At 32.1% G+C, this 21241-nt stretch overlaps 1 long non-coding RNA gene across 1 annotated transcript in view; it reads left to right on the plus strand.

Annotated features, from left to right (window-relative positions):
- LOC134725013 (uncharacterized) overlaps window positions 1-21241 on the plus strand; it is a 209250-nt gene that overhangs the window by 27886 nt on the left and 160123 nt on the right. Inside the window, exon 7 of the long non-coding RNA XR_010108508.1 lies at window positions 6073-6127. This is a non-coding gene — a long non-coding RNA (uncharacterized LOC134725013). The remainder of the gene's footprint in view (window positions 1-6072; window positions 6128-21241) is intronic.

Genomic DNA, 21241 nt, shown 5'->3' on the forward strand with positions numbered 1-21241 from the left:
ACAACATTATCTGATCTTAAAGAAATCTACCGATCCAATTGAAAAATGTAAACTCCGTTTGAGGTAACCATCGAATCATAAGCAACAAGAAAGAAAAAAGAAAAAAAAGAAGCGTGTACTTTTTGTCATAGGTAAGATCCCTTGTCGGGTCAAACCACAGTCTTATTTATTACTTGTATACATGTGCATCTGGTCGGACAACCACTGATAGATACTGATGTTAGTGCACTGTAGGTCCGAATAATATCACTAGCCAATGAACTAATACTTCTAAATAATGCATGAAAATACAGATATTTCGTTATTGAAATTTGCTGTAAAAACATTTTGTAAATCCTTTATATGCTACAACTCTGACATGCAAAGCTCTGATTCCTTGTCCAAGTTTGCCTTTTTGCACTTTAACGTTGGTTATAGGTTTAAATTTGAAAATATCTCAGTCGAAATGCGCATCTGAATTAATAAAATTGATACCATATCTATTTTGTCACACATCCGACATTAAGTAACAATTGGGGAAAATGGTTCACTGTAAGAAACATTTAAAAAAAAATCCCAAAAAACTCCCGGTCCTGATAAGCAAAAAAAGAGAATAAAATATTTTGCTTCGGTCAAAGCTGTTATCTGGATTGTGATGTATAAGGGACGCCTATAGTGAAAACTTTGAACAGCCAATATGTTGAAAATTAATCTAGACTGAACATTTTATACTCTCATTGGTTGTTTATTGTTTTGTGATTCTTCTGGAAGCAACGTGTGTTTATCGTAATTCTGTTTAATGCCATTGAGTACATCATCGATTAATAAATACAATTTTAAGAACACAGTCACGTCAAATGTCAAAATAGTTTGTCAAATTAAGAGAGGATTAAGAAATATCTTATGTTGATGTATTTCCCTCGATTTAAGTTTATTAACCCGGATTTTTTTTCCTCAATCGATTTATGACTTTCGAATAGCGGTATACTACTGTTGCCTTTATTTATCATATAGCTACCATGTGACTGATACCTTCTGTTTTGTTTTTTGCACTTTCACTATTTCTGTAATTTATCGATGTATATACTAGTTGTTACTAAGACTAATATTGTTGTTTTCATATAAGGAGAATGATTATTGCGTCGGGGCTAAACATGTTTTCAGCGCTCATGACCCCTAAGCAATATTAACGGTACCAATTTTCATACACCGGATGCGCGTTTCGACAATAAATGTCTCTTCAGTGATGCTCGGGGCCAAAATATTTGAAATCCAAAGCTTATATAAAAGATAAAGAGCTATAATCCAAAAGGTCCAAAAAGTATAGCCAAATCCGTGAAAGGAATCAGAGCTTTGCATGAGGGAGATACGTTCCTTAATTTATAATAATTTCTATTTATTTTGTAACAGCAGATTTTAATAACACAAAATATCCGTATGTTCATGCCAGTACCGAAGTACTGGCTACTGGGGTGGTGATACCTTCGGGACTAATAGTCCACCAGCAGAGGCATCGACCATCAATACTTTCAAAGATGTTCATGTCTTAAATCAACATGTCTTCTTTTAATGTACATAATGAAGTACTGACAGTTATTCTAGGAAAGCAATATTCTTACAAGAGAACGTATTATTAAGCTTACTTGGATATTATTCCATGCAATTCGTTTGTCCTTATTGACCTTTTTAATGTCGTCTGATATCTCCTGATTTTGATTTGTGTACTATCAGGAAATATACAGTGTAATTGAATCATTAAACTGATGCAAAATATCTTTAAAAATATAGAGAAACTTAACCTATTTCTGTTATATTAAAGTCATTTGTTTGCACCTAATTTTTTTTACTGATTAGAACATTCAATGTAAACAATAGATTATGTTTCAACTGATCAAGAATCAACCCCAATTCCATTGTTACGACGACACCATAGAGGCGGGGATACTACATCATGTATTTATGTACTAAATAAACAGAAATTTACAATTGCACCTTTAATTTTTCAAGGATAGGAATATAACACACATTTTGATTCAATACCTGAATTTACGTAGAATCTGATTACAGGAAAAGTTCGATATCTCCGATTTGTACAAGTGGGCCATAAAATGTGTCCTTCGGTGTAAAATTCTTATTCTAAGAACTTCGTGTTCTTGTAAACTATGAATAAACAGCTTCATCTATTATAGTTTATATGCCAAAAAAGTGAACGGAACAATAATTTATTTTAACATGCAGAAAACAGTAGTTTTTGAAATATTGTGAAGGAGTTAAAGGGGGAATTGGTTTCAAAAAATGCCATGATGTTTAGAAGACTAGCAGTTTATCCATTACCTACTACATGTACATTATCAACCCACTTAAAAACGTTTATCATTGATCTGATAATATACAAAACATATTAATAATGTATTACGCAGCAAAATTTAAACGCTTGGCCGAAAACAAACAATTTCTTCCCTATGTTTCAATCACTATGTATAACTTAAACTGTTTGAAAATTTAAAACAATGAAATGTATCCCTAAAAAATCTTCTCACTCATGTTTTTTTTGTTACTCTGATCGGGCGGGCTCTTCAAGTTTGGAAGCCCACAGAGGGTTTTCTATCTCGGGCATTCATGAAATTTGATAGTACAGAATAAAGGCAATAGTAGTATACCGCTGTTCGAAATTTATAAATCGATAGAGAAAAAACAAATCCGAGTTACACACTTAAACTGCGGGAAACGCATATAATATAACAGAACTACGGCACAACAGAAACACAACATTAAAATGTAACACACACAGAAACGAACTATAATATTCAATTCAATTCAATTCAATGTTTTATTAAATTCTCATCTCTCAACAAGTACAATCAATCTGTATACAATAGTAACATTGTAAAATAACACTAAATAAAATGGACCATTCTATACAGAATTAGAAGAGACTATTAAAATGCATAGATAATAATAATACATAATATGAAATAAAATACTAGGTACAATATATAAAATTTCTACGTCTTTTTAAAATTAAATGACAGGTTTTGGCACACACACGAATCATATTTACATCTGAGAATAAAAACACTAACTTTTGATTATCATCTAAAGTATTAAAATTATCATTAAAAGTTTCAGCAACATGATATAAATGGTTTCTAAAATCGTCATAAAGAGGACATCTTAATAAAACATGCGCTTCATCTTCAATAAAAACGTCACATATATGGCACACTCTATTTTCTAAAACAATATTTTCATATCTCCCTGTTTCAATTCTAAGGGGAGCAACACCACATCTAAATTTTGCGAAAGCACTTCTGTGACTGAAGGGTAAAGCTATTTTGCAGTATTCCTCTGGTTCAAAAATTTCCTTAAACTGTCTGTAAGTTCGTAGCTTATTGCCACCTCTACCCGATATAGATTTATCAGAATGCAAAACAGCATGCCAATTATCGACATGTTTTCTATGTAATTTTGACATAATTTTTTTTATAACATATCGTAGTTAGTGTCCATATTTTCAGGACACGATAAATGACTTAAATTTAGTTCACAGAAGGTTTTCTTTACTAAAAAAATTCCAGTGTTTAACACACTTATGCTTAATACTCATACTATCAGCCCACTTGTGAACTTTTGCATTTAACCGGTTTGAGCTCATGTTATTTAATCTACACCACAAACGAATGATACTTTTCCACTGCTTATCAAAAATAGGTGTTATACCTAAGTCTCCAGTAACTGCAGCATTTAGTGCATATTTTCCTACACCGAGAAAAAATCTACAAGCCCTATTATGAATGGAGTTAATACAAGAATATGATTTTACACCCCATATACCTGCTCCATATTCTAGTATAGGACAAACCAAACTTTCATATAATTTTACAAATACATCGAAACAAACACCACCTTTACACTTGGCTATTACCAACCCTAAAGCCCTATTTGCTGAAGATGCAACGGCTTTTGCAGTAACATTATAGTCTAAATGCTCGTTTAAAACGAGACCAAGATAAGTATAATTACTAGAAAACTTAATAGTATGACCATTACAATTAAAAATTACATCAGATCTAGGTATAGATGGCGGTCTAAAATGTACAACGTTACTCTTGTTTGCATTAATTTTCATACAATTGTCTTTACACCATGTAGATAAAACATTTAACAGAAGTTGAAGGTCTTTTTCGTCGTTTGCTATAATTACAACGTCATCAGCATATAATAAAATACACAGTTTTTCATCACCTATTTCTATTCCGCAGTCAAAGGACTTAAGAAATGTAACTAAATCATTAATATACAAGTTGAACAAAATGGGCGACAAGGGACATCCTTGTTTCAAGACACAGTTAACATCAAACCAGTCTGTGAAATGACCGTTTATTCTTACAGAACATAAAACATTTGTATAAATTGATTTAATAGCAGAACAAAAAGTCTGTGCAACACCCATTTTATTTAATTTATACCACAAAATATCCCTTTGTTTAGTGTCATAAGCCTTTTTAAAATCAATAAAGGCGCAAAAGGTTGATTTACGAAGTTTTTTTCTTACATCAATCAAATTAGTAAGACTAGACAATTGGTCAATTGTACTACGTTGTTGCCGGAAACCATTCTGCTCGTCCGCCAGTACATTGTTATCATCTACCCAATGAGCTAATCTATCGCTCAGTATATTACAGTACAATTTTTAAGACACTGCTGCAAGGGCGATCCCTCTATAACAAAGGAGGTCTCTCGCGTCTGACATGTTAGATTTAGGAATAGGATTAATAATAATTCTATTCCATAAATCAGGAACATTACCATATCTAAAACAAATATCAAATAAATGGTATAGAAATAGAGCTGAACTTTGGTTAAGAAAAACCTCCCCCGGTAAGTTATCGATGCCAGCAGATTTACCCCTTTTTGTCTTTTCAATAACATGTACTGTTTCTTGAAACGAAATGGGTTCCGTCAACAAAAAATCATTAAAAGTACTCGCTTCATTTAAACTGGTAGCTGATTTTGATGCATGTTTTTACATTTATTCCATGCTTTTTCAGCATTACACATCTCATACCACAATTTACTCAAAGATTCATTCCACCAGGGTTTCTTATTCCGATATTTTTTATTTGATTGCTTACCACCAACAAAATTAGTCTTACTTGGTATTTTATCAGACATCTCTGATTCAACCGTTTTACAAAAATCATCATAAATGCCATTTACACAATTTTGTTGATGTTCAACAGTCTTAAGGCTTTCTATTAATGAACATATATTTTGATAAACGTTATTGGTAATATAACAATTACCATTTCCCTGACTTGGTATTGGACATTTTAAGATAAAAATGGTGCGTTGGAGCTGGTTTTGTGGCATGCTTTAGAAATACTTCAATTTAATTCTTAGGAAAAAAGTATGATACAGTTTAGATATAATGCCTGAATGATATATTATTTAAATCTCATATAGGAATGTAAAAAAAGAGGATATAAGGACGGAAGATTGTGTTCGTAAAATGAGGACAAAAAATAAAAATAGTTTACATAAGCAAACCAAGATGTCATAATTGCCAAAAGTCATAAATGGTAAATATAGACGGAATTATGGACTCACAAAGTAGTATTGTCTCGTCAATCGCTACTCAACAGTCTAAGTTCACATAACGTGGTTCCATGCAGAAACAAGCTAATATACTTGTTTGTGTATATCATAGACCCGTTTCGTTTTGGTGCCGCAAACTTTTATATTCAATGATGGCCCTCCTTCTTACAACCTCGATGTGGCTTGGCGGTTTTCAGCTGTTTAGTATGGTTGTTCTCTTTGTGACACATTCTGCATTTTTATTCTCAATTTTATCGTTCGGTTATCATGAATCTGTTTGTATGTCACTATTAGAATGAAATGAAGTAAACACACATTTAATTTTGAGAGTCGTAGTCGTTATGATTTTGATAATGTAGCTATATTTTTTTGTTCTATCTAATCCGCCTGCAGAGGCATGCTACATTAAAACGATGAGGATGTTTCAAATAATCACAAACACTTTATGAACACTACCTAGATATAAAACGAGCATCCATCTTTTTTAAATTTCAGACGTATGAGGAATCTTACCGTCCTACACCAACTCAAAAAGAAAAAAAAGTTAAAGGTAGGTTAATGATAAAGAAAAAGATAAATGATTGTATGCATGCAAACTTTAAGACCCATTTACTTTTGCTGAAATTTCTTCAAGCTCAACAGATCCGATAATTTTACACCTAAAATATTGACAAGGAAAATTTTGGTCTCTTGTGGACAGTTGTTTCATTGGCAATCATACCACATATGTACAAAGTTAATCACTGCATTTGAAAAAGCTAGGTTAGGATACCGATATGGGAGAGGATAGAGATACTGGAGCTTCGGAGAAAATCGTCTTCTTTCGGAAATGAATTTGAAAACCAGAGACTTAAAATTCAGTATTAATATCTTCATTGGTATACTCGATCAGGAAAAGAATTAAATATATGACCTTTTCATTCTTCTGTTTGTCTTTCCGTTTTGGTTCTGCATTTACCACTGGGCCTGAACTGTCTGACAGGATTTATTTAAACTTTCATAAAATCTAATATGATGCAGTTTTGCACTTCTTAATTTTTTTTCTTCAGAATGATTATTTTGTTTACTTTTGAATGACTATGACATTGTATCCACATCCTGTCCTAACTTATTTCCTCAATGCTCTTCAACTTTGTACTTGTTTGGCTTTATATACTTTGATATGAGTGTCACTGATGAGTATTATGTAGACGAAACGCGCGTATGGCGTACTAAATTATATTCTAATGCAATTTGTATGTAACATTTTTTTTCATTGGCTAAAAGTTGCCGTCAAATCCACCGTTGACCAGGCGTAACTAAGGAGGGACAACCATTTTGAAATTATTCAATCAACTAAACTTCGATCATAATCATAAATAAAACAACACCTACCTCGAATTCGCCGTTTTAATATAAATTTATCCGAATTTGAAGCGTACAGGTAACGTAATAACCTCCAGTTTGTAAGTTATCATTTGTATGACGTCACGTTACCTATGAGGTCTTTGCGCCGAAATCGTTCATGAAGTTTCGCGGTTTGTTAAATTAGGACATTTTCACAAATTTTATCGTATTATTTCTTTTTGTAATGCATTAGAATCGGAATAACAGTACTGTAGTTGAAGAGTTGCCACCGTCAATTTTGATTTGACGGTCGCAAATCTCCGTTTTACTGTCTCCGCTTCGCGTCGCCAGTAAAACTGTATTTGCGACCGTCAAATCTACAATTGACGGTGACAACTCTTCAACTACAGTACTGTTATTCCTTAAATGCTGGTACCTTTGATAATTCTTTGGGGAAAAAGATTTTTTCCACCACATATTTCTTTATATATCAGCATTGATGTTGTCATAGTACATCTAATTGTTGATTAGGACAGAAAAATGTCGTCCATGTTCTATCTCTAAAGAAAAGGAAACCTTTCAATGTTTATTGAGAATTAAAAAAAAAATAGAACTTTCAAGTTTTTCAACGACACAATTCATTGGTTTCAAAATTTGCTACTGTTCCAGTATCTTCTTTAGAATTTTCATAACCGATTTTTTTATTTTTTAATTCAATGATCTGAATAAAGATCTCAAATACTGCAAAGTTAATCTACTCATTTGGTGAAAAATCCTAAGAATCTCTATGAAATTAAAGTTATATGCCTTTATAGACGACGCAATAATGATTTGTTATTAAAATCAACTCCTCTCCAACAAAGAGTTATAATCAACTGGGGAAAAAATTTTGAATTATTAAAAAAACCAAGATGGGAACAATTATGTTTGTTCTTGATTTAAAGAGCTACAGTCTAGATGATTCTAGATCTCCATCCATTAACTAGAACAGAAGCACTACAAAATGTGTGACAGAATAGAAGAGTAAGTGAAACTAGACTCCTCGTCTTAATGTATCAAAATGACTCAAGTGAAACTTGACCATTCGTCTTACATTGTAATGTATTAAAATGGCTCATTTACATAAAGCTTTAGAAGTATCAGAATATAACAAGGTTGTATGAACACAAAATAATTTTTTTATTTCGGTGATTGTTCATGATCCGAACACTTTGTGTGATAAATTATAGTTAAATGTTACTGTTGATCCGGACTCTTATTACATAATTTTATATGTAAAATAATCATTTGAATACTTTATTATAGCACATAAGGAATAATACATCCGGTAATCTTACATAATCACCTACATTTCTTAGGAAAAGGGAAATTAGAGAATACCAAACTTTTCTTTCCTCTTTTGTTGTGAATTTCAGAGAAACGGATATTCCTTTTTTATATTGTGTAAAATCATATGTTTAAAGATCTTTGAGAGCGGAATCTTCTACAGTTCAACTAACCTAAACAAATTTGGTGTTTTTTTGTTGTTTTTTTTGTCTATATCATTTTACTACTGTAGTTTTCGTAAATACGTAACATTGTTCCTGCCAAGTAAATCAGATGCGGATTCCACAAGCATGAACATAGTTTCGTTGAAAGTGTTTTAAATCAATCCTCACCGCGACAAAACGAATGTTCTCTGAATTGACGTCGGTGCACGGTGTTAAACTGGAATCATATTTTTTTTTTTGCATAATATAATCTAAATGAGAAAGGTTCAGCCATAGAAAAACATACCATAGAACAAGTAATCATGATTCAGAAGAGCCTATGTGGGAAATTATTTCATTTAATATGCATATCAGCAATATCTTTCATCACTAATAACTATATTGAATTGCAGAATTTGGGGGGGGGGGCGTTTATTTGCATTCACCTCCTTACCTTGATTGAACAAAATATAATATAATGGAATAAAGACGTCAATATTCGCCTGGATCCGCCTGGAAGTCTATATTCCGTTTCAGGAATCATACCGTGGCTTTTTTAAGAATCAAGGGATACGCCGCTGCTGTTTTATTCTGTCTTATGGTGCCTGGTGCACAAGACTGTTAATTGTTTCATAGTCTATCATAACTTCGAACAACCTTCAACGTACAGCGCACCAAAACGAACAACATATGAAAAAAGTAATGATCCACAACAAGAGATCAAAAAGGAATAGACTATTAAATCGAGACAATGATATACGAAAAATTTCGCTTTTTTTTCAGTTGACAGAGCAAAATTTGAGCCTGTACAATAATGATCAAACTAACATGTCAACGATTTTTTGATTGTTCATTTAAAGTATAGTTAGTGGTATCAAAATTGATTCATCGAGACGAAACGATTTCATTGAAAAATTTGAAAAATTTTCAAATGCAATTATTACCTGCGCCATTGACAGTTTAAAAATTATTTTTTTGAGTTATTCCTCTTTCATTTGATTAAATACAATTCTACGCGTTCATGAACTCACTTTTCTTCCTTGAGCAGAAACAAGCTTGGTGCATGTTACTCAAATCTTTTTTTTTAATTCTTTACAAAGGTTTGCTTGTGTTTTAAACTTTTTCTAATTTATTTTTATTTGTACAGGTGAAAAACGTCACCTTGTCAACTCCTCAATTTGTTCTTTTATTATACATTTTATAAGCAATTAAAGCATTTTCATTTATTAACATCTCAATCAAAAGATATTACCTTTGAGCATTAATATTCTTACAATATAAATATCACTTGGCTCAAAATATTAAACAAATCTTAATGTTAACACAAAGGAACCCTTAAATTTTTTTTAATCAAAATAAACTTGGAAGATTCGAAGGGGACTTTTTTTAACTCTTTAAAATAAGTCGAAAAGAAATGACAACGCAAGAAAAAAACGGCAAATAGATTTATTAATAAAATTAAGAATGGAAATGGGGAATGTATCAAAGAGACAACAACCCGACCATAGAAAAAAAACCAGCAGAAGGTCTCTTATTAGCAACTGGATATGAAGTGAATTCAGAGAAATAGCCTGTATACAGCTGAATTTGAAAAACAGATTGTATTTGAACATTTAGTTTATATTGTTATGTTATAATGTCGACAGATTTCTTCGTAAATGTACTTATACCAATCCTTCCTAGAAGAATAAATGTGAGAATAAATGCTGCCTTTTTGAAATTTACATCATTTAGAAACGGATATTTATTTGCCCTTCTTTTATAAGAAATTAGTGTGTGTTCGTGTACTAATACATTGTTATTATGCCAAATATTACATCTATGGATCATTATTCTTTTGGCAACAGTAAACTTTCGCATCCTTGTCAATTGAATTTTTTCGGGGAAGGACATAAAATATCCTTATCTTTCATAAAAGAATCATTAAAAGGTTCCCCTTTTTGTTGTTTCAGTTCATTGTTGATTCTTCAAGAAATTTGTTTCTGTAAATATTTAATCTCCATTCAACAATGCTGAAAAGACAGTTTATCAAAATTGTGTCAGGGTTTATGTGTGCATTCATGTTCACTTTAAGAACTAAATGGCTTCGGGATAATCTATTTTGTCAAACAAACTTTACTTCCTGTTCAAAACTCATTAGTTCTGACAGTAACATAGTAATCATATTAAAAGATCAATTGTAAACATAAATGATAAGATCTTTAAAGCTGACTTATTAAATGGCACATCTGGCCTTTTTGAAAATACAAAATACTAATGATTTATTTATCAAAGAAATTAAGATACAAAGTATCTACAGGATACTTTAAAGTGATCTTTAGAAATAAAATTTGTTTGTAAATAACTTATAAAAAACCTCTGTGTATGTGGATTATATACATTCAATTAAATTAAAAGTACACAGATAACGATTTTAAGATTTTTGAAAGAAATGTAGCTGTAATATCTTAGTGCTGTATTGTATTTCCATTGTCTCTACTGCTGTCACTCAACTGTATACACCTTATCGCTATTTAGTCCATTCCATTTATACAACTTCACGACGAAAAATGGAGGTCATCAGTAGTGAACTGAGGGAGAAAAAACTTTAGAAAGTGATCATCAAGAAACTTTGATATAGTATGATCTTCTTTTTTGAAATTAAAATTGAAGTAAAATAATATTTTGTTTGAAGTGTTTACGGTAGTTTGAAAAGGTCTCATTAAAAAATATCATGCATGGTGAATTGTTTAAACAGGGTCCCAGATAGCTTCAACTGGATTAAAAATTCGTGTAATTTTAAAACTTATCCGGAATGGAGTTAAGTGTATTAGATGCTGCTGTAACTTATCTCGGGTTTTTTTTTGCCAATCATTTCTGAATTTTTGGGTCCTCAGTGCTCTTCAACTTCATTCTTGACATGGCCTTTTAACTTATTTGATTCGAGCGGTCACCGATTAGTTTTTTTTAAGATGAAATGCGCTCAGATGTTCTGGGGAAAAAATGAAGTTACTATACCAATTCATAGGGGAACGACCATTTGATTTTCTGCAGAAGTGATCCCGAAGGAGGATTTTGAAAATGAATATCATGGAAGTGTAAGAGCTGAAAATAAATAATCGTGTACAAGACAGGTTTAAAATGAATATTCTGCAAAACAAAACGAAGAAAATGATTTCGCGGAAAAAAAGATAAGTCTGTGCAGCTATAGATAAATAAGTATAACAAATCCGCAAAAATTCCTCTTAGCCCTACTAGAAAATATAATCGTCGTCCATTCACAATAAATTGCTGTAATAGTTTTATGTACACTGTACGAAGTATATTTTTGGGGGGTCTAGAATATTCGTTTTGGTGTGCAGGAATTCATATTTATTTTTGGAAATAAATATTTAATTATTTTTGTGATTACAACCCTTAGAAATATTTCTAAGTATTGTATACATGTAAACTTTACGCATGGCTTACAAATACGGTCCGTCATTAGTATTGAGCCTGTTCTAAATAGTTGTTTGTGCCTTGATGATTTCAGTTTCCTTCGTTCTTACTTCCATATATAAACTCACGGTTCATTCGTCCTTGTTTTCACTAAATCATGTGTACTAGTTTCTTAAGTTTGTGAATGTTGACCGCCAAAATTCCTGCTTTTAAAAAAAATATACTATGCATGAAAATGAATAATAAACGTACTTCAGCGCGGTCTATTCAAGCCAAGTTATTTTGTCAGTATACCTTGAAATTGTTAAATAGCTCATAGTTTTCTTTTTCTAATTTGTAGACCTAACTTCTAGTGATCTTTCAGCATCATCTAGAGTTCGTTGTTTGTTTGTTTGGGTAGAATAATAAATTGTGTTATACCACCTTTGACCTCTGTTCGTGTTGTATCATAGTCTATGGATGACCATTAAACTTAATAGCAGAGATGCTGATGGCGTATACAAAATATAGAATAACAGAAAACATTTGAGAAAAATTTGCAAAAAATAAAATAAACAGAAAACAGAGAAAAATTAGCAAAAAGATAAAGAATAGAGAATAACAGAGCGCTTAAATGCATGGAAAAGAAAATAAAGGGCAAAATTAATAATGAATAAACAAATCTTAAGAGTAAGAAATGCAGAAAAGTTTACTAGTCAAAATGAAATCAACAAAGTATATACCTGAACTTGATTTTGTGAAGACAATTTCTATATTTCTACTTCTACTTTTAAAAATAGCTATCCTCTTTTCCTCATGTCTAAAATTAACTAGGTCTTCTGTCTAAAAATATTTCATATTCCCTGAAAATGTGTTTCATTTTCAGAAAATAAGAATGTTCTAAATGTGTTAGCTACTTTCATTTTCGTGTTCTTGATTGATAAAGCTTGTTTTGACAACCTAATATTTTACATAAAACAATGGTTTTCTTGTCTTTAAAAAATGAGAACAGAATAAGAGTAAACCGATTCCCAGATATTTAAACCCGCACATTTTATCAAATAGAACAATAACAGAAACATGAGAAAGAAAAAATAGAAGTTACCGGCCACGAGTGTATAAAAAAAACAACAAAGACATTTCTTGAAATCTTTTTACTTTTTGAATATCTCATATCGTATGACAAAGATCAAACTGCAATAGTGTTACTTAAGAGCGATTCAGATCGATTAATTTCAAGAAACTACGCATTAAAATAATATGAAATCCCTTTATATAATCGTACGAATTTAAAAAAGGTAGGGGTCAATGTCAATAAGCATTCAATCCAACAACAAAAACATTCTGTATAGTACTAGAGGGCAACTCACAGTCATGACTTTAAATTCACAAATTATTGCATGCATATATTATTTCATTTTTTAAAGAATGAATAAACATACGAGATTAATTATTGAAAATATCAAGAAAATCTGCATACAGGCATAATTAAATATATCGAATTCATTATGCGAGTTCTCATTATTGACTACCCTTCCAGTCGCATTACATGTATTCGTATTTATTAATTTAATAAAAACATCGCAATAATTTCAGAATTTAAAGTTACTCATAACACAGTTGTACATAACAGAGGCGGATTTAGGGGGGGGCAGGGGCCCAGGCCCCCCTTTTTGGAAAAAAAATCGTTGCTTATATAGGAAATCACTGAAGCGTGACTGGAGCGGGACCCCTCTTAGGTCAGTCAGTATGTCCCCACTTATGAAAATTCATGGATCCGCCACTGATAAAATGTACCAAACTCTTAATCGTCTAAAAAAAAACTGGGCATAAGTTGAGAAAAATAGTTACCAGCTAAAAAACAGAGTAAGGAGACAAATCATTAAAACAAACAAACAATTGATAAAACCGCAAGAACTCCCACTCCATATTTGAGAGAGACCGGGCTCTTTCCTTATAATATCATATTAAGGTGGTATGGGTGTCTTCCTCCATCTTGGATTGTAAAAAACAGAAAACCAAAGGTCCATATTTTCTATCAAGTTAGCAAAATTTTATGCAGGAATGCAGATATTTAATGTGAATTTTCATTTAAAAGAACTAATTTATAAGAATATAACTTATAAATTTAAATTTTTGGGCAAATGTTGATTATTTTTGGTTGTTTTTTTGTTTTTTTGAATTGGCATTTTAAGGGGAGGTAACTGTAAGAAAGTGCATTTTCTGAAGGATTCTGTTTGGAATTTTTCTATTTTGTATTTTAGCCAGAAAAAACGTACGGTGACCCTATCTTTTCTTTTGATATTCTCAAAGCATTGTCTGAAAGCTATCTTTTCCTTAAGTATTTAACAATTCTATCATTTTGTTTAGTTTCTAATCACAAAATGGTGTTTTTCCCTGTGTAATCCATACAAAATTTGTCATTTTGTCACGTCCTCTAGCTCGAAAAAATGCGCGGTGACCTACCATTTTTATTATATTTTTCAACATATATCAATAGATACTACGTTTTGGCAAAGTATGAACAAATTCTATCATTTTTATTTTAGACTCCCATACCACCTTAAGGCATATACGTGAAGAAAAAAAAAATCAGAGACTTCGGCATGTTTGGTAATAAACTCACAAGAAACAACCAAATATTTGCCTCAAACACAAATTCTATCAAAATGACGAAAAAGATAAAAATATGATATATTTTGTTGTCCTGATCAGAAACAAACACATGACAATAAAGTAAAGCTAGTATACTTGTTTGATGTTTTTGTATCTTCTATAAGCATTCTTCCCTTTTACATGATTATATTTATAACCAGTATAGGTGGTACACGTTAAAGGATTTGGTTGTGCATTCGAAGACAATCATGCACATCAACAAAAATATGCTTTAAAACACTTCCTGGATTTTATTTTTTTCAAATACTTGAAATATAAAAGTTATTTAAATTATCTACAGGCAAACGAAAGTGAACTTATTGCTCCTATGAAATGCATGGGCATTTAAAAAAATCAAATATCTGTTGCGATCTGATCTAATTTTTATTTATGAGTCCAAGTCATGTGATATTTATGAGGGTGTTGATTGGAGTTCTTAATTTCTTTATTCATTATAATTTAGATCATTTTCTCTTTTTTAATTATTTGAACCATTATTCTCTTTTCTTTATATCTATCACTCCGTTATTCTTTCTATTTTTATTAACTCGTGCCTATTTTTCTCCTCTATTCTTTATTTTTTTTTGCGCTTTATTCTGAACTCTTTACCCATAATTCTCTGTTTTGTAAACTCCATCCAGACCCTCAAGTCTTATGCAACATTGAACATTTCCATCTTAAGTAATTTAACTGTTTATTTAGGATTTTCCTTTACATTAAAAGAATTCTTTTCAGTTTCCAATGTTTTACATATCATATCTGGCCTTCATGGTTTGTGTATTTAGATTTTGACATACTTGACTCAATAACTTTTATATAAAGCTTCTTTAGGAACGAAGCGCTTTGATGCTATCATACACGTTTTTAGTTTTTCTAAAGATCGTATTTCAGCTCCTGACGTCTGCTGGTTTCGGAATCCAGGGTTTTTGGGCGTGCACCCGATATTTACCTTTGTTCGTATAAATAAAAATTATATGTTACGTAAACATTTGGACAAAAGCTTTCGTGTTAATTGTGTGTGATAAATTTGACTTGAAGATATTTCTTTTACATACTATATTGAGGATTTGAGATTGAGGAACATTTCCTCGAGAAATGTGTAAAAAATAAAATACATGTTTTAGATTCCATCTCAAAAGAAATATTGTGGCCAGTTCTCGGCTTGATCTTGACAAACTAAAACCTAGGATATTTTCCTAAACTTTTACATACCAATTTTAAAAGACAAAAAATAGTTATAATCTCATTGTGGAATACTGTCAATTCGATCAAAATGTCAGTATAAAAAACACCTCATATGTTTAAGATTTCCAGCGTAACAACTTCACATAGCTGTCTCCACTCTTTATATATTGCATAATGCTCGTTTTGCTTCTGATGAACCTGCTATTTATATATTTTTTGTTTATTTCTTTGAAATATAAATTTTTCTTTGATAAGTAAGACAGATTAAAAATCACAATGGACATGTAATTATTGAACCGGAATATATAACTATATTTGTATAATATGGACTAAATTGCCTGTTATGTACATGTCCTGGTTAATGACTTCTATTGTCGAAAAGAAAAGTACACGGATTTTCGAAAATCCAAGGATTTTAACTAGTTGTCGAAAAAACAGGGACTATAATATTTGATCGAGATGTAATTATTTTAAAATATAACATAGTGTGTACATTTCGTCATTTGTCTTTTTCCTCATTTCGAAACACAAAGCTATTATTGTCAGCTCCATATTGAGTTTCAATATACCTGTACTAACTTACTAAGAAGTGTGGGTTTTGTTTTAGAATTATTACTCCAACCATCTTTTTTTCTCATATATAGATTTTGTTTTCAGCTGACATTAAACTCGTGTACTAAATAGAGGACCTGATTCTATTTGATTTCCATAATAGACATTCACCCAGTTTTGTTTAGGGGCCGGTCGAAGTACGCCTCCGGGTGCAGGATAATTTCTTGCTGTGTTGAATACCGATTGATGTCCTTCGGCTGTGTACTGTACTCTTAATTTGGCTTGCTGTCTCTTTGAAACTTTCCCAAAATCCATTCTCTGTTTTTATTTTTAAATTATAAGGGTGTATGAAAAATTAATTTTTACATGTTGACAAAAAAACCATATAAAATGTGTCTTTTCAACATTAACAGGAACAATAAGAATGTCAAGGTCAATAAAATTTTCCGAAAGAAGAACACGCGTTTTCCGAAAACCAAGTTTACATCTGACCCTTAGCTATTACATTATTCATACTGTCGGTTGATAAAGGATATCAATCATCTAAGTTTAAACTTATATATGATGATGGCTATTTTTTATGATTTCCACTCAACTCTTTGCGTATTTATTGTATTAAAATATATTGAATATGTGCCCTAGATTTGATTTTATATAACTAAAACAGACATGTACATCTTAAATAAAAAAAAAGACATACACTAACTCTTGTTCACATTTCATCACGTAAACACATCGTGAGTATTTGCACCGTTATCATGTGTTGCTAGAATGCATTTGTATGATTGTTCATATGCATAGATAATCAAGAAAAATGCATTTTAAATGTTTACATTGACTTCAACTCATGTTCATTTCAGTCCGTATCCTATAAAATCGAGCCTTGTTATGTAGTTAATTCATTCTTTAATGTGCAGTCTTTTCTTATAAAAAGAAAACATTTATATCTATATTTAAATCTTAGATATATCTGTATTTCTATTCATTTTAACATCTGAGATGTTTAATACCAATTCAGTGATACGATAATTGGATTAAAACAAAAGGCCAGTACCAAGTCAGATGTACAACAATGGGATAACTGCAAAATTACATTACCAAGTAAGTTATACAACGGTTTGCTGTAAAAGGACAATACTAAGTCAGTGATACGACATTGGGATTGCTGCAAATTCCAGTACAGTACAAAGTGAGTGATACGACAATTGGATTGCTTTAAAGGCCATTACCAAGTCAGATGTATAAAAATTGGATTACTGCAAACGGACATTACAAAGTCAGCTATAAAACAATGTGAATACTGGAAAAAGGACAGTACCAAGTCAGTGATACGACAATGGTATTACTGTAAATTTCAGTACAGTACAAAGTGAGTGATACGACAATTGGATTGCTTTAAAGGCCAGTACCAAGTCAGATGTATAACAATGGGATTACTGCAAACGGACATTACCAAGTACTAAGTTATACGACAATGGGATTACTGCAAAAGGCCAGTACCAAGCGTAAGTCAGTGATACGACAATTAAACTGCTGAAAAAGGCCAGTATGAAATAAAGCAGTATACCGCTGTTCAAAACTCCTAAATACAAAGTCAGTTATACAACAATTTGATTGCTGTAAAAGGACAGTACCAAGTCAGCTATACAACCATAGGAATACTGCAAAATGACAGTTTCAAGTCAGTGATACGACAATTGTGTTGCTTCAAAAGACGACAATATCCAAGTCAGCTATACAACAATGGGAATGCTGCATAAGGACAGTACCAAGTAAGTTATATGATAATGGGATTGCTTCAAATGGCCAGAACCAATTCAGCTATACAACAATGAGATTGCTGTAAAAGGTCAGTACCAAGTCAGTGATACGACGATTGGATTACTACAAAAGACGACAACTACCAAGTCAGCTATACAACAATTTGATTGTTGGAAAAAGGGCAATACCAAGTACGCTATACAACAATGGGATTGCTGTGAAAGGCCAGTACCAAGTCAGATATACAACAATGGAACTGTTGCAAAAGGACAGTACCAAGTAAGTTATATGAAAATGGGATTGCTGCAGTCAGTACCAAGTCAGCTATACAACAATTTGATTGCTGCAAAAGGCCAGTACCATGTCAGTTATACGACAATTGGCCATAGATTGCTGCAAATGGTCAGTACTAAGACAGATATACAACATTGGGAAGTCTATAAAAGGACAGTTCCAAGTCAGTAATACGATAATTGGATTGCTGCAAAAGGCCAGTACTAAGTCAGCTATACAACAACGAGATTGATGCAAAATGCCAGTACTAAGTCAGCTATACAACAATGAGATTGCTGCAAAAGGCCAGTACTAAGTCAGCTATACAACAATGAGATTGTCGCAAAAGGCCAGTACCAATTCAGCTATATAACAGTGGAATTCGGCAAAAGACTGGTACCAAGTCATCTATACTACTATTCGATGGCTGCAAAAGATGACAAGTACATATATATTCATCTATACAACAATGGGAATACTGCAAAAGGTCAGTACCAAGTCATTGATATGACCATTGGTTTGCTGTAAAAGCTATTTCCAGGTCTGCTATACAACAATGGAAATGCTGCAAAAGGACAGTGTCAAGTCAGTGATACGAAAAAGAGTTTGCTGCTAAGGCTAGTATCATTGAAAAAACGAAGAGGTATGATTGCCAATTAGACAACTCTTCACAAAAGACGAAAACGACACAGAAATTATCAACTTTGGGTCACCGTACGGCCTTCAACAATGAGCAAAGCCCATACCGCATAGTCAGTGATAACAATATATCAACCTTCACTGTTAATATGGCAAGTCAGTCAAGTACCACAATTAAATAGCTGCAAACGGACCAATTTCAAGTAAGTAATACAAAAATTGCACAAATGGCTTGTACTGAGCCAGCTATATAACAGTAAATGCAAAACGCCTTATTATATGAACAATTTATTGGCTGTCATTGATAATGGCGTGTATCTAGCAATAAATACCTTGTTGTAATGGGCCAGTTACAAGTCAATTATACGACAGTATTAGCGAAGTTTAATACTAAGTCCGATATATGACAGTCGCTGCAAAAGACCGGTACCAAGTCAGTTATACGAAAGTCGCTGCAAAGGTCTATACTATGCAGTCGTTAAAGGACATTCTAACTATTAAAGAAATGTACCAATGTATGCTGTTATACAAAAATCTCTAAGTTTATTATAAATTGTAGGTCATTGCCTGGAAAAGATTTGTTCCAAGTCAGATATACAACAGATCTGTAATAAATCACTGCAAATGGCGTGTACCAATGAATTTGTTCGGTTGTTGTAATCCAGCAGCTAAACAAAAATGTGTCCATAGTACACGGATGCCCCACTCGCACTTTTACTGAAATTTGCACTTATATTTTTTATGTTGAGTGAACCGTGAAATTGGGGTTATAACTCTAATTTGACATTTAAATTAGAAAGATCATATCATAGGGAACATGTATACTAAGTGTCTAGTTGATTGGACTTCGACTTCATCAAAAACTGCTTGATAATTTTTTTTTAACCTGGAGCAGGACAGACGGACGAACGGACAGAAGGACGGACGGACGAACAGACCTACATTCCAGAAAACATAATCCCCCTCTTCTATCGTAGACTGATGTACCCATATTTTGACTATTTTTTTATTGTGTCTGTTTTTTTAACTCATCAATGTAAATATAACGGAGTTTGATGAGACTGTCATTAAAGTAATAGGGTTAGCGGTATATAACCAGGTTTAACCTACCATTTTCTACATTTGAAAATGCCTGTACCAAGTCAGGAATATGACAGTTCTTGTCCATTCGTTTTTGATACGTTTTGTTAGTTGATTTTGCCATGTGATTATGGACTTTCCGAATTGATTTTCCTCTAAGTTCAGTATTTTTGTGATTTTTTTTTTTCTATCGTCTAAAAACCGCAACTACTTCAATGATATTATTATTACTGCAACAGACATGTACCAAGCGAGTTATGCGACAGTTGCTGAAAATGCCCTTTATCATGTCACTTATACGACAACCACTGAAAAGATTTACGACAACCGCTGCTCAAAGTCATTTCCATATTAGCCATATAACACTCGTTGCAAATGGCTTTTACTATGTCAGTTATACGACAACCATTGCAAAAGGCTTGTATCATGCCAGTTATACGACAGTCAGTGGAGAAAGCATGTACAATGTCAGTTTTACATCAACTGCAAAAGACTTGTATCGTGTCAGTTATACAACAGTCGCTGCAAAAGACTTGTACCAAGTCATTAACACGACAGTCGCTACACAACTGCAAGGTTTTTTTATAATGACAAGCGAGTTTCGCAAAAGTGACCGCAAAAGTCATCGGTCACATGCACATTTAATGGCCTTCATAATTATATTTGATAATTATTGCGCATGCATCAAAATTCGCCCGAATCCGTACTTTTAGATAGTGGTTATGTTCTATTTTAAACTTGGTTTTCCTGGTAGTTGTTTAAAGATATTCATAAAAGTTTCCTTGTACTTTCGTCATTTTTTTTTTGTGGCCATGTTGCATGTGTTGCCTTTAATTCTATTGAACTTATACATTTCGATTATAAACTTGGTATCGTTTTTTTGGTTCCTCATAGAATTTTAAAAAGCAATAGCAGACTTCAAATTTTTCATGAATGTGTAGCATATTTCTTTCGAAGGAATATACTTCAATGTACACCTGCTACATCAAGATTCCTAAATTTCAGGATAATATACTTGTGTGTTTTATTGGAAATCGAAAACTTTATATGATTTTAATCTTCGTAAAATTAAACTTCGTTAATTAACGAAAGGGATTTTTTTCTACCAATCTTTATAGCTGATTACAGGACACTCTCAGATTTCTATGTTGTGTTTTTCTACGTAATATTATTTTTCTGTTTTTATTTTATTTTTTTAGCCATGGCGTTGTCAGTTTTTTTTTTTGGTTAATGAGTTTGACTGTCCCTCTGGTATCTTTTGCTTTTTTCTTTTTTAGTTATTTTTGCTTTTATATGTTCCTATTCATCTAGTATTTGTTTGAATAATG

This window comes from Mytilus trossulus, chromosome 7, assembly GCF_036588685.1.
Source record: "Mytilus trossulus isolate FHL-02 chromosome 7, PNRI_Mtr1.1.1.hap1, whole genome shotgun sequence".
Classification (NCBI taxonomy): domain Eukaryota; kingdom Metazoa; phylum Mollusca; class Bivalvia; order Mytilida; family Mytilidae; genus Mytilus; species Mytilus trossulus.